The sequence below is a fragment of the Tachyglossus aculeatus genome (assembly GCF_015852505.1).
Source record: "Tachyglossus aculeatus isolate mTacAcu1 chromosome 12 unlocalized genomic scaffold, mTacAcu1.pri SUPER_6_unloc_2, whole genome shotgun sequence".
NCBI lineage: Eukaryota > Metazoa > Chordata > Mammalia > Monotremata > Tachyglossidae > Tachyglossus > Tachyglossus aculeatus.
The window spans coordinates 16,602,632-16,616,165 of NW_024044829.1; the positions used below are offsets into that span (position 1 = coordinate 16,602,632).

The 13,534-nt window shown below is 41.4% G+C and overlaps 2 pseudogenes; both read left to right on the forward strand.

Moving 5' to 3' along the window:
- Positions 1 to 4,418: 4,418 nt before the first annotated feature.
- Positions 4,419 to 5,360, forward strand: LOC119921439 (annotated as a pseudogene).
- A 5,224-nt stretch (positions 5,361 to 10,584) lies between these two features.
- LOC119921466 lies at positions 10,585 to 11,545 on the forward strand (annotated as a pseudogene).
- The last annotated feature ends 1,989 nt before the right edge of the window (positions 11,546 to 13,534 follow it).

Here is a 13,534-nt window from a genome sequence, read left to right on the forward strand (position 1 = left end):
AAATCTAAAAAAGACTTAAATGCAAAAGTATTTTTTTTCTGTAAAACCTATTAGTTCATCGTGCTGAAAAAGTTAAGAAACAATCATTTCTGAAACGTGGAAATGTTTAAGATAACAGTAGTCACAATTTTTTGTTAAAAAATTGGGGTATTTGTTAAGCACGTTCTATGTGCCAGGCACGGTGCTAAGCACTGGGGTAAATGCGAAATAATTGGGTTGGACACAGTCCCTGTCCAACAAAGGGCTCACAGTCTTAATTCCCATTTTACAGATGTGACAATTGAAGGCACAGAGAAGTGAAGTGACCTGCCCCAGATCACACAACAGACAGGTGGTGGTGAAGCCGAGATTAGAACCCAGGTCCTTTGATTACCAGGCCCATGCTCTTTCCACTAAACCACACTGCTTCTCATAATTTCTCAGAATTTCACTTTGAGAACAAGTAGGAAAGATATTTGCTGATGTGGCCTCCCAAGACATATAGAGTCCTGTCAACTGAAAGACCTCTGCAGAGGGGTAAAATCACATCTAACTCACTATGGCGAAGTTTGGCCCTTTCAATATTTGTGGATATTGAAGTGGATTGCTGAAACAGCATGGTCTAGTAGATAGAACATGGGCCTGGGAGTCAGAAGGATCTAAGCTCTAAGCCCAACTCTGCCACTTTTTTGCTTTGTGACCTTGGGCAAATCACTTAACTTCTTTGTGCCTCAGTTACCTCATCTTTAAAATGGGGATTAAGATGTGAGCCCCATAAGTGACATGGATTGTGTCTAATCTGATTAGCTTGTGTCTACTCCAGTGCTTAGTACAGTGCCTGGCACATAGTAAGAGCTTAACAAATGCCACAATAATAATAATAAGGAGCATCTTGAGGTTAGTGATTGTTTCTACCAAATCTACTGTATTGTATTCTCCAAAGCACCAAGTATAATGATCTGCCCACAGTAAGCACTCAATAAATATCATTGATTGACTGACTTATTGCTATGCCACCCTACAAAATATTATTGACCAGAAATGGACTGAACACCTCACTGGACTAGATCTAGCCTAAATGTCTTTTGGGTTATTTCAAGTTACTGGTTACTTCCATTAACCCCTCATGATAGAAATGGAGATGTCAGCTGAGGTCAGCAACACATGGGAAAAAATGAATAATCAACACAGTTTTTCTCTTTTTTCCAGGGGTTTAAGGGAGAAGATGTCCAGAAATGCCAAATTAGAGTACCTGATAATTAACAAGAAAACCAGGGAAAATATAATTATTGGCACAACTGAGAGAGTTGCCTTCTATATTACTAAAAGGACCCATAATCCTGACTCTTCTGGGGATGCTATAAACAACTTGTGAATTATTTAGGGCAATTTTAGGTACCAAACTCCATCCACTTAATGTGAAATGCTGAAGTTGAAAGGGAATGAAATTTTCTTCCTTTTTCTGTCATGTATATCATTATTAGAATTCACTCTTTAGTCAAACTTCTTAAATATTCATTTAATGATCTCTAACGTATGCAATTTTTAAGTTCTAATGGCATATCGGTCAAATTCTACAGTCTAAATAAAACAGGCTAAACTACTATCAAAAGGATGTTCAGAGACTCCTTTTGTAAGAGATTCAAAAAGGTTATAGAGATCTCTCATGTTTGGGCATTTCATTTTGATTTGTACTTTCTCCCAATGAATGTGGACTCTAGACATCAATTCCTTATTATATAGGAACAGAATTTGTAAAAGGAGAAATGGGTCATCAGCCAATGAAATATATAAAACACGAACGCAATTCCATCAGGAAACAGGAACTCAACCCCATCAGGACTTTTCTTGAGAACCAGTGGGAAATTTTCCATGCCTTCTTCGGATTTTAGTGTGGCAGATGTAACTGAGTTCTGTAGTTTGTATAAAATAGCTTACTTTAGAAATTGAGCAACATTATGATAGTGTCACATATTTTGGAAATGTAGATTTAAAGTGTTTCAAGAGTTAAGGTTGTTTCACGCATTATTCAAGCTTTTTTTCTCTGTTTCTTTCTAAGTGTGGGAATTCCTCATGGCTCAGTTCTGGGTCCCTTTCTATTTTCCATCTACACTCACTCCCTTGGAGAACTCATCCACTCCCGTGGCTACAATTATCACCTCTTCCTGGATGATTTCCAACTCCATCTCTCCAGACCTGACCTCTCCTCTTCTCTGCAGTTTCACATTCCCTCTTGGCTTCAGGACACCTTACCTTGTAAGTACTGCCAACACCCCAAACTTAGCTTGTCCAAAACTGAACTCTTCTTCCCACCTAACCCCTGTCTTACCCTTAGACAGTACCACTCTCCTTTCTGTCTCATAGGGCCATAACCTCAGATATTGTCCTCAATTCATCTGCCTACATATTTTATCCATTACCAAATCCTGCCGATTCAACCTTCACAATACTATTAAAAATCCACCCTTCCCTCTCCATCCAAACTGCTACTATCTTGATCCAAGCACTTATTCTATCCCACCCTGACTATTGCAATACTCTTTCTACTTCAGTCTGTACTTCACTTTGCTGCTTGGATCATTTTTCTAAAAGTAGTTTAATGACTTCCCACTGCCCAAAAACCTCCAATCCATCACCACAACAATTGTTGATTTTAAAGCACTCGCTCAGCTTGCCCTCTCCTATCTTACCTCAATCAAATCAGTGATAGTTACTGAGCTCTTACCGTGGGCAAAACACTGTACTGAGAGCCTGGGAGAGTACACTATGATGGAGGTAGCAGACATGTTTCCTACCCACAAAAAGCTAATGTCTAGAGGGGGAGATGGATATTAATATAGATGAGTTACGAATATGTACTGAAGTGTTTGGAGATGAGGGTGGGATGAATGTCAAGGGGGTAAAAGGTACAGATAGAAGTGCATAGGCCCATTCCCTTACTGATTTTCTACTACAGTCCAACCTGCATGTTTCACTCTTCCAATACCAACCCATTTACTGTACCTCGAACTCTATCTTGCTGCTGACCACTTTCCCATAACCTCCCTCTGGTCTGGAAATCCCTCCCCTTCCTATCTGAATGACCACCACTTTCTCCACCTTCAAATCCTTATTCAAATCATATCTTCTCCAGAGGCCTTTCCTAAGCCCTCCATTTCCCTACTTCCTCTCCTTTCTAAGTCACTCATGTACTTGAATCGTATCCTTTAAGGACTTGATACTCACTGTAATCTCAGCCCCACGGCACTTACAGATGTATCCATAAATTATTTTAATGACTTTCGCCCAGGCAAGACTTTAAACTCCTTTTGGGAAAGGAGCATGTCTACCAATCCTGTAGTATTTTACTCTACCAAGTGTTTAGTACAGTGTTGAAATTTCTCTCTGCCATGAGGGTTCAAAAGTTAAAAGTTACAGAAAACCAGAGGGAAATGTTTTATCCTTTCATGCCATTCTGTCACCCATTTAAACTCTTATGTGGATGTTAATCACATCATATTCCCAAAATGTTAATTTAGGGCTCTGCGCACAGAAATGTGTTCAATACATGCAGTTGATGATAATGATGTCAGGATAGACGTACTAATAATGAAATTATTGGATTGAAGCTTCTGGACCACTTCTTGTGTGAAACTGTTGAGAATCCTGGACAGACAAGTATTTAGAGCTGTCAAGAATCCTCAGTGGATTTCACTTCCATCAATTCCATCCAAAATAAAGAAATCAGTCAGAAAATAGAGTCCAACTCCTTCCACAAAGGGAGTTGTGATTAAGTCATGGAAGGATGAATGTCTTCAGCTCTTCTCTACAATTCTCAAACCCGGTTCCTGTGGGATAGGATGCATCCAAAGTAGCTGCTGTTATGCTTTGAGCTGGTCTGACAGAATTCTGCATCAGGAAACAACCGCTTCTGTAGTTATAGGAAAAAATGTTATAATAATGCTATTTGTTGAGTTTCCACTGCATGCCATGAACTGAATTAAGCATGCTTCCTGTCCTTAATGACCTTATACTTTAATGGGGGAAACAGATATAAAGGCATTTACAAATAAGGTAACCCTAACCTTAATTGTTTTTTTTTTCTTCGTACATGAGTTTGGGAAGAGGAGAACCAACTCTTCTAATAGGAACCCATGTATTTGCACGGATGTATCTGCTTTTTTTAGTCTTCTTCCTTGCACTATGCTTGATGCTGCATGTTCTATGTATTCAATCATGTTTGATGTTCTGTTCTTGACAGGAAAGCACTTCCCTAAAATGGAGAAACCAAAAGTAGCCCTTTTTTTTTTTTTACAAAACAACCATTTTTGTTACTTGGGAGTTAGACCATAACCTTTCAGATCCTCTTTGTTTGCTACACACTAACGTGTTAGTTGATGTATTTCCACTACGGTTAATTGAAATTCAATATTTTTCCCCCAAGGAAATTAGATGGCAAAATGGTGAAGGAAAACTTAACATACATTACTGAATTTGTTTTTCTGGGACTCTCTGTCCAGCCAAGGGTCCAGCTTATGCTTTTCATCATTTTCTTGTTCTTCTACCTACTAACATTGGCTGGAAATGTTGTCATAATTACTGTGATCTTCCTGGAACCCTGACTTCAAACCCCAATGTACTTCTTCCTTGCCAATTTCTCCTTCCTGGACATCTGTTACACTTCCACCAATGTCCCTTAAATGCTTTCCAGCCTGGTGGAGGAGAGAAAGACTATCTCATTCACTGAATGTCCCACCCAAATGTATTTCTCCCTCTCCTTTGGGATGATCGAATGTGTTCTTCTTGGGGTCATGGCTTATGATCGATATGTGGCCAAATGTCACCCATTGCATTACACTGTTATCATGAACAGAGCGATATGGGTCCAGCTGGGAATGACCTCGTGGATCAGCAACTTTCTGAGCTCCCTGGTGATCAATGCCCTCACCTCTAGCTTGCCCTACTGCGGGCCCAATGCACTAAACCATTTCTTCTGTGAAGTGCTGACAGTCTTGAGGCTGGCATGTACAGACATTTCCTTCTCGGAGATAGTGGTATTTGTCTTCAGCATCATCATAGTCTTCATTCCTTTTCTCATCATCATCGTCTCCTATGACTGCATCCTCATGTTCATCCTTGGGAGACATTCCACAGTGGGGAGGCGCAGGGCCTTTTTGCCATGTGTTTCTCACCTGACCATGGTGGCTCTCTTCTATGGGATGGCCATCTTTGTGTACATGCAGCCTCAGTCTGGTGCCTCTCAGACTGGTGGAAAGGTCATTGCATTAGTCTACATAGTAATCACACCCATGCTCAACCCCCTGCTCTACAGCCTGAGAAACCAGGAAGTGAAAAAAGCTCTGAGGAAAGTCATCGACAGGCAGAAGACACCAGAACGTTAGGATCATCAGTCAACGAGTGGTATTTAGTGAGTGTTTACTGTGGGTAAAGTTCTTTCTGTTCTGATTTTCATAGCATGCAGAGGTGATAAGAGTCTCACTGAACTGAGTGTATAGCTGCTCTTCTCATTCAAAGGAGAGGTCACTCACAGTGAAATTCACCCATGAGTAGTTGAGTGGCTGAAAAGACAATGCAGCAGGCACAGTCAAGACCATGATATGCCCACTCAAAAACGATTCTTCACTTTGTAGTGGAAATAATGAAGGCGCTGTTAATGGTTAGCCATGCTCAGTCACAAACATTCTGGTCAACCCATGGCAAAATCCTTCATCTTCCTGGGTTTCCATTTACTTATTCCAAAGGAACTCATCCCAAGGATGCTAGTTGTATCTAGAAAGTCCTGCAGCGAGAATCTTGGCAGTAGCCACCACTCCCTCACTTGAGGTCTGCCTGGGCCATTTCAAAGCATCAGGAAGATTGTAGGCAACAGTGAGGAGAAAGGACTGGTTTTGGAACTCTAATCCATCTCTTCAAAATGGCAACCTGTCTAAAGGGGAAATAATTTCCTGACACTCAGAATAACTATGCAGGGAAATGTGCACCAACTCTGTTGTATTGTATGCTCCCAAGCTCTTAGTACAGTGCTCTGCACACGGTTAGCACTCAAGAAATACCACTGAAAACTATATATTTATATTAATGGACGCCTCCCCCTCTAGACTATAAGCTCACTGTGGGCAGGGAACATTTCTGCCAACTTTCTTGTACTTTCCCAAGCGCTTAGCACAGTTATCTGCACTTAATAAGTGCTCATTAAATACCACTGATGATGAGGCTTGGTGACTGATTGTTAGAGAGAGAGTCTTTTCTGCTGTAGGATTGCATTTTTAGGAATAAATAAACCCAGGAACCAAAAAAGGATTTACTGAGAAATTCACATTTTGCAGTTTTAAGCTGTCTAACAGTAAATTAAAACCTGATCTTTAATAATTTCCTATTTTAGATTTTTATTAGTCTTTTACTTTTAAGACAATATGGCACTGCCATCAAATCTTAGGAATTAAATTTATTAAGCATCTTCATACCCTTTGCTCTGGTTATAAGCAATATCAAGAATAATTGATTTTGGACACAGGCCCAATCAATACTAAGTAGTTATTTGAACCTGATATTTGGTAAAATAAAAGGTAGTGGGGCAATGCCAACCACCCACACAGGGACACTTTATTGGGCAACCCATTAGAGACACTGTGAACATCTGGGTGCTTTTAAGGGGTACACAATATGTCAGTGATTTGCTGAGGTATGAGCTGCACAAAAAATGCTAGGCTTCAGGTAACCTTTTTTGTTTGGTTTCTCTGACCAATATCTGGTGGGATGACTAGCTGCAGCTGTGGTGAGAGATGGGTGGAGATGAGAGGAAGGTCAAATGGTACCTGATTCTCTCATTTATTCTTTCAATCGTATTTATTGAGTGCTTGCTATATGCAGAGTACAGTGCTAAGCAGTTGAAAAATACAATTCCTTCCCCTTCTTTCTTAGCTGTGCTGAAGTTGAATTTAATCATATTTGGATAGGTGCATAATCAGCTAGATAGGCTGACTTGAATGTGGTCAATTTTTGAGGAATGTGTTAAATAAGAGGGTCACTATCCAAAACGTTGCCTTGACATCGCAGCACCATTGTGCACTTGCTCTGAGACTATCCTGTCTACAGGGAGCCCCCCTTGGAACCAAGGCCCCTGGGATGGCCCCCAGCCTCCCCAGCTCTACAGCAAATAAGTGAAATAATTGGAATAGATAGCAGGTTTGCTCATCTAACCTAGCTCCCAAACCGCCCCTCTCTGTGACTAGCAGAGAGAAGCAGCGTGGCTCAGTGGAAAGAGCACGGGCTTTGGAGTCAGAGGTCGTGGGATTAAACCTCGGCTCCACCAATTGTCAACTGTGTGACTTTGGGCAAGTCACTTCACTTCTCTGTGCTTCAGTTACCTCATCTGTAAAATAGGGATTAAGATTGTGAGTCCCCCGTGGGACAACCTTATCACCTTGTAACTTCCCCTGCTCTTTGCACATAGTAAGTGCTTAGTAAATGCCATTATCATTAGCACTATGGAGAAACCCAATCTGGATCCTGGATTTGACCTTTATTGGTTCCTGATGGACTAAGGCTGTTACAGAGCCTTGAGGACAACGGGTGGCTCTGGGATTCAGGAATACTGGTTGTCTAGCACTGTGAATACTCTGGGCCCACTATCTAGTTTACTAAATCTCAGGCAAAATTCAAGTGTTACCATGTCTTCCCTTGGTTCTAGAGGTCGATAAGCCAAGGCTTGGTTGTACCAGCTTCCAAATGTAGAAAAACCCAATTTCATTAGTTTAAGTTCCATCCAGATGTGCATAATCACCTTCATTCTTCCCACCTAGGGAAACTACGTCCATGAGTAGTTAGCCCTGTTGAGAAGTAGCATGGCATAGTGATAGACGACGGGCCATGGTCTATCAGAAGGTCATGGGTTATAATCCCCATGCTGCCACTCATCTGCTGTGTGACCTTGGGCAAGTCACTTCACTTCTCTGTGCCTCAATTACCTCATTTATAAAATGGGGATTGAGACTGTGAGCCCCATGTGAGACAGAGACTGTGTCCAACCCAATTTATGGTAAAAGTAGCATGGCCTAGTGGAAAGGGCATGAGTCTGGAATTCAGGGGTCATGGGTTCTAATCCCAGCTCCACCACATGTCTTCTGTGTGTCCTTGGGCAAGTCACTTCACTTCTCTGTGCCTCAGATGGAAAATGGGATTAAGACTGTGATCCCCATGAGGGACAGAAACTTGTCTTATCTTGTTACCTTGATCTACTCCAGCACTTAGAATGTCGTTTGGCACATGGTAAATACTTAACAAATACCACAGTTATACTTATTATTATTTTTATTATTATCATGAATGTTTGAAGGAGTAAATGCATTTCATAGAGAAAATCAATCAATCAACCAATCAATGGTATTTATTGAGTGCTTATTATATGCAGAGCACTGTAGTGAGCACTCGGGTGCTTCTACCTCTAATATGGTTGGACCCAGTCTCTGTCCCACATGGGGCTCAAGTTTCAATCCCCATTTACAGATGAGGTAACTGAGGCACTGAGAAATGAAGTGACTTGCCCAAGATCACACAGCAGACTGTACAACAGAATTAGCCGGCATGTTCCCTGACCATAAGAGCTTACAATTTAGAAAAATATTTGACTTATAGTTGCCAAGAGTCCTGCTTCATATTCCATCCTCATGGACAAATGGGGCCCTCAGAAGAATTGTAAACTGGTGAGAAGTGGGATTAGAAGTCTAATCAACGTCAATGCCAAGAAAAAAAAACGGTCTTTGACCTTGAAAGGGTAATGAACATCCCTCTGGTGATAGCTTACTGCAAATAAGGGAATATGGGGCAGGAATCTGGCTTAATTATTTTTTCCCAGGGACATTACATCTCAAAGGTGCTCCCAGAAGAGTAGCATTTTAATTGTTTCTTCTGAGTGTGTCTGAGAAGTACTGTAGGGAAAACATTCTCGAGGAAAAAATAGATATAAATCACCTGCCTTTCTGACACTGTGGTGTTATTAATAACACTGCTCTACTGTCAGAGGTAGGTAATTCACTATATTTGCTGCTAACATCTCGTTTTCCTACTAAATCCATTCTTTCTTTGTTGTGAGGTTTTCTTTGTTATCATTATCCTTTGGTCATTGGGCCTTTTAATGCCAGGAAGAGAAAAGCTGGAATAGAGGTTTCTGCTATGAAGTAAACCCAAGCCACTCTAGGACAATTCTGCTATTTCCAGTCAAACAGATGTACAAATATACAAGAGATGTTGCTATTAATTTTAGGTTGATGAATCATTAAGCAAGTGGAAACATGATGCCAGAATAAATATTCAGTTTTTAATCTCACTGCCTCCATTTGTAGAGGCCCTGAAACAGTCCTATGGAGGACTTTATGAATTATCTGGGAGGATTTAAGACTATCCATTTGTTGAGGAAGGTTTAGCAACCGGCCCATCTGGAAATAGCTCAACATGTTTAGAAGACTTCTTCAAGTCACAGTCAGTATTGTGATTCATAGGACCTTGGATACATCATTTCGATGTATTTGGTTGGAAAATAAATACACCTAAGATATTTCAACCCTTTTCAGGGTCCCACCTGGAGGGTTTCCAGTACTCTACCAGTCTTGGCTACGAGAGGGAGTGTCAAGCAGTGGCCAACAATTTGATTCCTACCTTGGGCAGTGGCTAGTGATTGGAAGGTAATCTGCTACAATAAAAACTCATCCGTGCTGCGCAGCAGCTGCATGGGAGAGAGCCAAAGGAGGAGACCTGAGTTGCACAGAAGGTGGCAATGGTAAACCACTTCTATAGTTTTACCAAGAAAACTCTATGGATACACTACCAGAACGATTGAAGATGGAGAGCAGGGCGTTCTGTGTGAGATGTGTCCTTGGTGTCACTATGGTTCAGAAACGACTCAATGGCATGATACAAGGTATTTCAGTATATTTTTATTCTGAAAATTAATTAAAACAGCAATGTTCATTGGCTTTAGAAGGGTATGCAAAATAATCAGCTCCAGGTGTACCTTGAATAAATAGGTAGAACACTCTAGTCGGCTTTTTCTTAATTTGAAACCATGTCTCCATTCTTATAATCTTAACAGAGAGGAAAGCATTATTTAATAATCAAACCCATTTATTAGAATGTAAGGCGCGAAGTCTGCATATTTAAATGGATTGGGTTCAAATTATCTCTAAATTTTGGTTTTCTGAGATGACATTTGACCCTTGTGATCTTATGGACATCAAATGAAATCCCTGTGATGCTCATTTACCTTTAAGCTGCGTTTAAATGTTATTTATTAAATAAGGATCTGAGCCAGTTGTCAAGTTTTATCTTGAATTCTATCAAGTTTTGAGAATGAGCTTTAAGTCATGGCTTCAGAATGAAATGAGGAAATAGAATTTTCTTATTGAATCACTGTACAAGTCAAAGTATTAAAACTAATATGAGTTGATGTGAATATTCATGCCTGCATGTATGTACTAGAGAGAGACAGACCATACTACACGTGCAAATTAGCAATCAAGTGGAAGAAAGCAATTTAAACCTGAGCAAGATTCTTCTCATCTTCTGTTGTAATGTCTTTCTATCTCAGTTAGCAATGCAGATGATGAGGAAATGCTTTCTAAAAATGACATTACTGGTTTGGAATTTGTTCTCTTGGGACTGACATCACAGCCAGAGCTGCAGGTCATCCTCTTCAAGGTCTTCCTGGTGATGTACCTCATCACTCTGGCGGGGAACCTGAGGCTGATCCTTCTAATCAAGACTGACTCCCTAGTACAACACACCCATGTACTTTTTCCTCAGTCACCTCTCCTTCGTTGATCTGTGCTTTCTTCCAATCTCTCCCCTCAGATGCTGGTGCATTTCTTATCAGAGAAGAAGACAATTTCTTCTGCTGGATGCTTTATGCAGTGCCTTTTTTCATTGGCCTTGTGATTACCGAGCTTTATATCTTTGCTGAAATGGCTATTGATCATTTTGTGGCTATTTCTTACCCTCTACAATACAGCAGCAAGATGTCCAAGAATGCCTGCCTTTGCCTGGTCGCTGTTCCCTACACCTTTGGCCTCCTGAATGACCTTTCCCAGACAGTACTGACCTTCCACTTATCTTTCTGTAGCTCCAAGACAATCAATAATTTCTACTGCGCTGATCCACCCCTCATTATGCTGTCCTGCTCCGATACCTATATCAAAGAAATGGCAATACTTATAGTTGCTGTCTTCTTTCTATCTCCCTCCTAATAATTCTCATATCGTAAATTTTTATTCTTGCTGCCATCTTGCGGATCTGCTCTGCCAAAGGAAAGTGCCGAGCCTTCTCCAACTGTGGCTCCCACGTGACAGCTGTCATTGTATTTTAGGGGACCCTTTTCTGCATGTATCTAAGGCAGCCTTCGAAGCAATCTCCAGAGGAGTCAAAAATCACTGCTGTCTTTTATTCCTTTGTAAGTCCCATGTTGAACCCCTTGATCTACAGTCTGAACAATAAGGATGTGATTGATGCCCTAAAGAAAGTAATCAGGAGAAAACTGCTTAATCAGATGACAAGCTCCATGTCTGCTATTTTCTAATAATCCAGGAATGCAAGAGCAATTAAATAAAACTTGTTTACCCTTTCCAGCCTGACCTTTCTCTTGTCTAATTTTCTCTTATAAATAACAGGGAATGGTCCTTTTTTGACATTTCAATGTCCATCTTCTGAATGCTGTGTTCCTGGGGATAGGGGAAAGGAAATGGTGTTATCCATAGATCATAAATAATCTTACCCATAGACCATATCAAGTTATTTCATCCAGTTTCAAATGTCATTGTAATTCATATAAATTATGTGATTGAGCTAGGTGTATTTTTATTGTTCCAGGCCAGCAAAAGTTCTCTAACAGTCAAATAAGTTTCCCAGACAAGACTTAACTTTAACAAACTTCTTTTCAAAGGGGCCAGTGACATTACCTCCTGCCTTGCAGATTCACTTTATAATGTTGATATTTGTTAAGCGCTTACTATGTGCCAAGCACTGTTCTAAGCACTGGATATAGTTGTTGAACGAAAATGGGCCAAGCAAGAGATCCCCGGCATCTGCCTGGTGCCGAGGATCGTAGGAGATCTGGGGGACAGGAATGGGCAGGACGGGGCTTGGCTTCCCGACTGACCCTGAGAACAGGGTGTATGGCAGAGGTGAGAGCCTCCTTACCCCATCTAGTTTCCACCTGTGCATTCGAGTCCAGCACTTAATCCAGTGCTCTGAACATAGTGAGTATCACATCAATCAATCAATCAATCGTATTTATTGAGCGCTTACTGTGTGCACAGCACTGTACTGAGCGCTTGAGAAGTACAAGTTGGCAACATATAGAGACAGTCCCTACCGAACAGTGGGCTCACAGTCTAAAAACAGTGGGCTCACAGTCTAAAAACAGTGGGCTCACAGTCTAAAAACATCACATAAGAGAAGCAGCGTGGTTCAGTGGAAACAGCACGGTCTTGGGAGCCAGAGGTCATGGGTTCTAATTCTGGCTCTGCCACCTGTCAGCTGTGTGACTTTTGGCAAATCACTTAACTTCTCTGGGACTCAGTTACCTCATCTTTAAAGTGGGGATTAAGACTGTGAGCTCCACGTGGGACAACCTGATCATCTTATATCCCCTCCCCCAGTGCTTTAAAAGTGCTTGGCACATAGTAAGCACTTAACAAACGGCATTGTTATTATTACTATTCCTTACCTGGAAGGGATGGACGAACCATTGGAGAAGGTGGGGTGCCGTGTGAAAGAAGTTAACATTGCTAAGGATGTGTTGAGGGGTGTTTGTGAATGGTTCTGAGACAGGAGGATAGACAGGATGACCTGGAGGTCCTTCCAGCCAGGTAGGTGAAAAGAGAGGCCAGCCACGGAGGCTAGGTCTGAGTCCCAGAGAGGAGTAGTATGTAGTAAGAGACTTGACACCTGCCCACATGTTTTGTTGTCTGTCTCCCCCTTCTAAACTGTGAGCACATTGTTGGGTAGGGACTGTCTCTAGATGTTGCCAACTTGTACTTCCCAAGCGCTTAGTACACTACTCTGCACACAGTAAGCGCTCAATAAATACGATTGAATGAATGAGCATGACCCCTGACCCACTTCTTTAGACTAACTCTTAGTAACATAGCACGATCCCCTCGACCCACATCATGAGACAAGTTCATTTTGACATTAACTTGACTCCTAATCTACTTCCTAAACTAACTCTCTTTACAAACACGATCCCCAGCCTACTGCTTATTGCATCCTGCCAAGGTGGACAATCTCCCGCTTAGCAATTAGAGAAGAAAGGAAAACCGGAGAAGAAAAGAAAATTCACTGTCATCCCAAATTCCAAAATGGAGCAAACCATTTGGTTAGTAATAGAGTCGGGCATACCCGGAAGAAGCTCGATGTCACAGCAACAAGAATAGTATAAGAGGAAGGGAAAACGAGACCCATTTCACTGCTCGCTGTCATCTGAAGGGGAGGCAGGGACAGCCCAACCCCATGGGACTTCTTAAGCTGGAGAGCCCATGCCAGTCTGCCTCGTTATGGGCCAGAG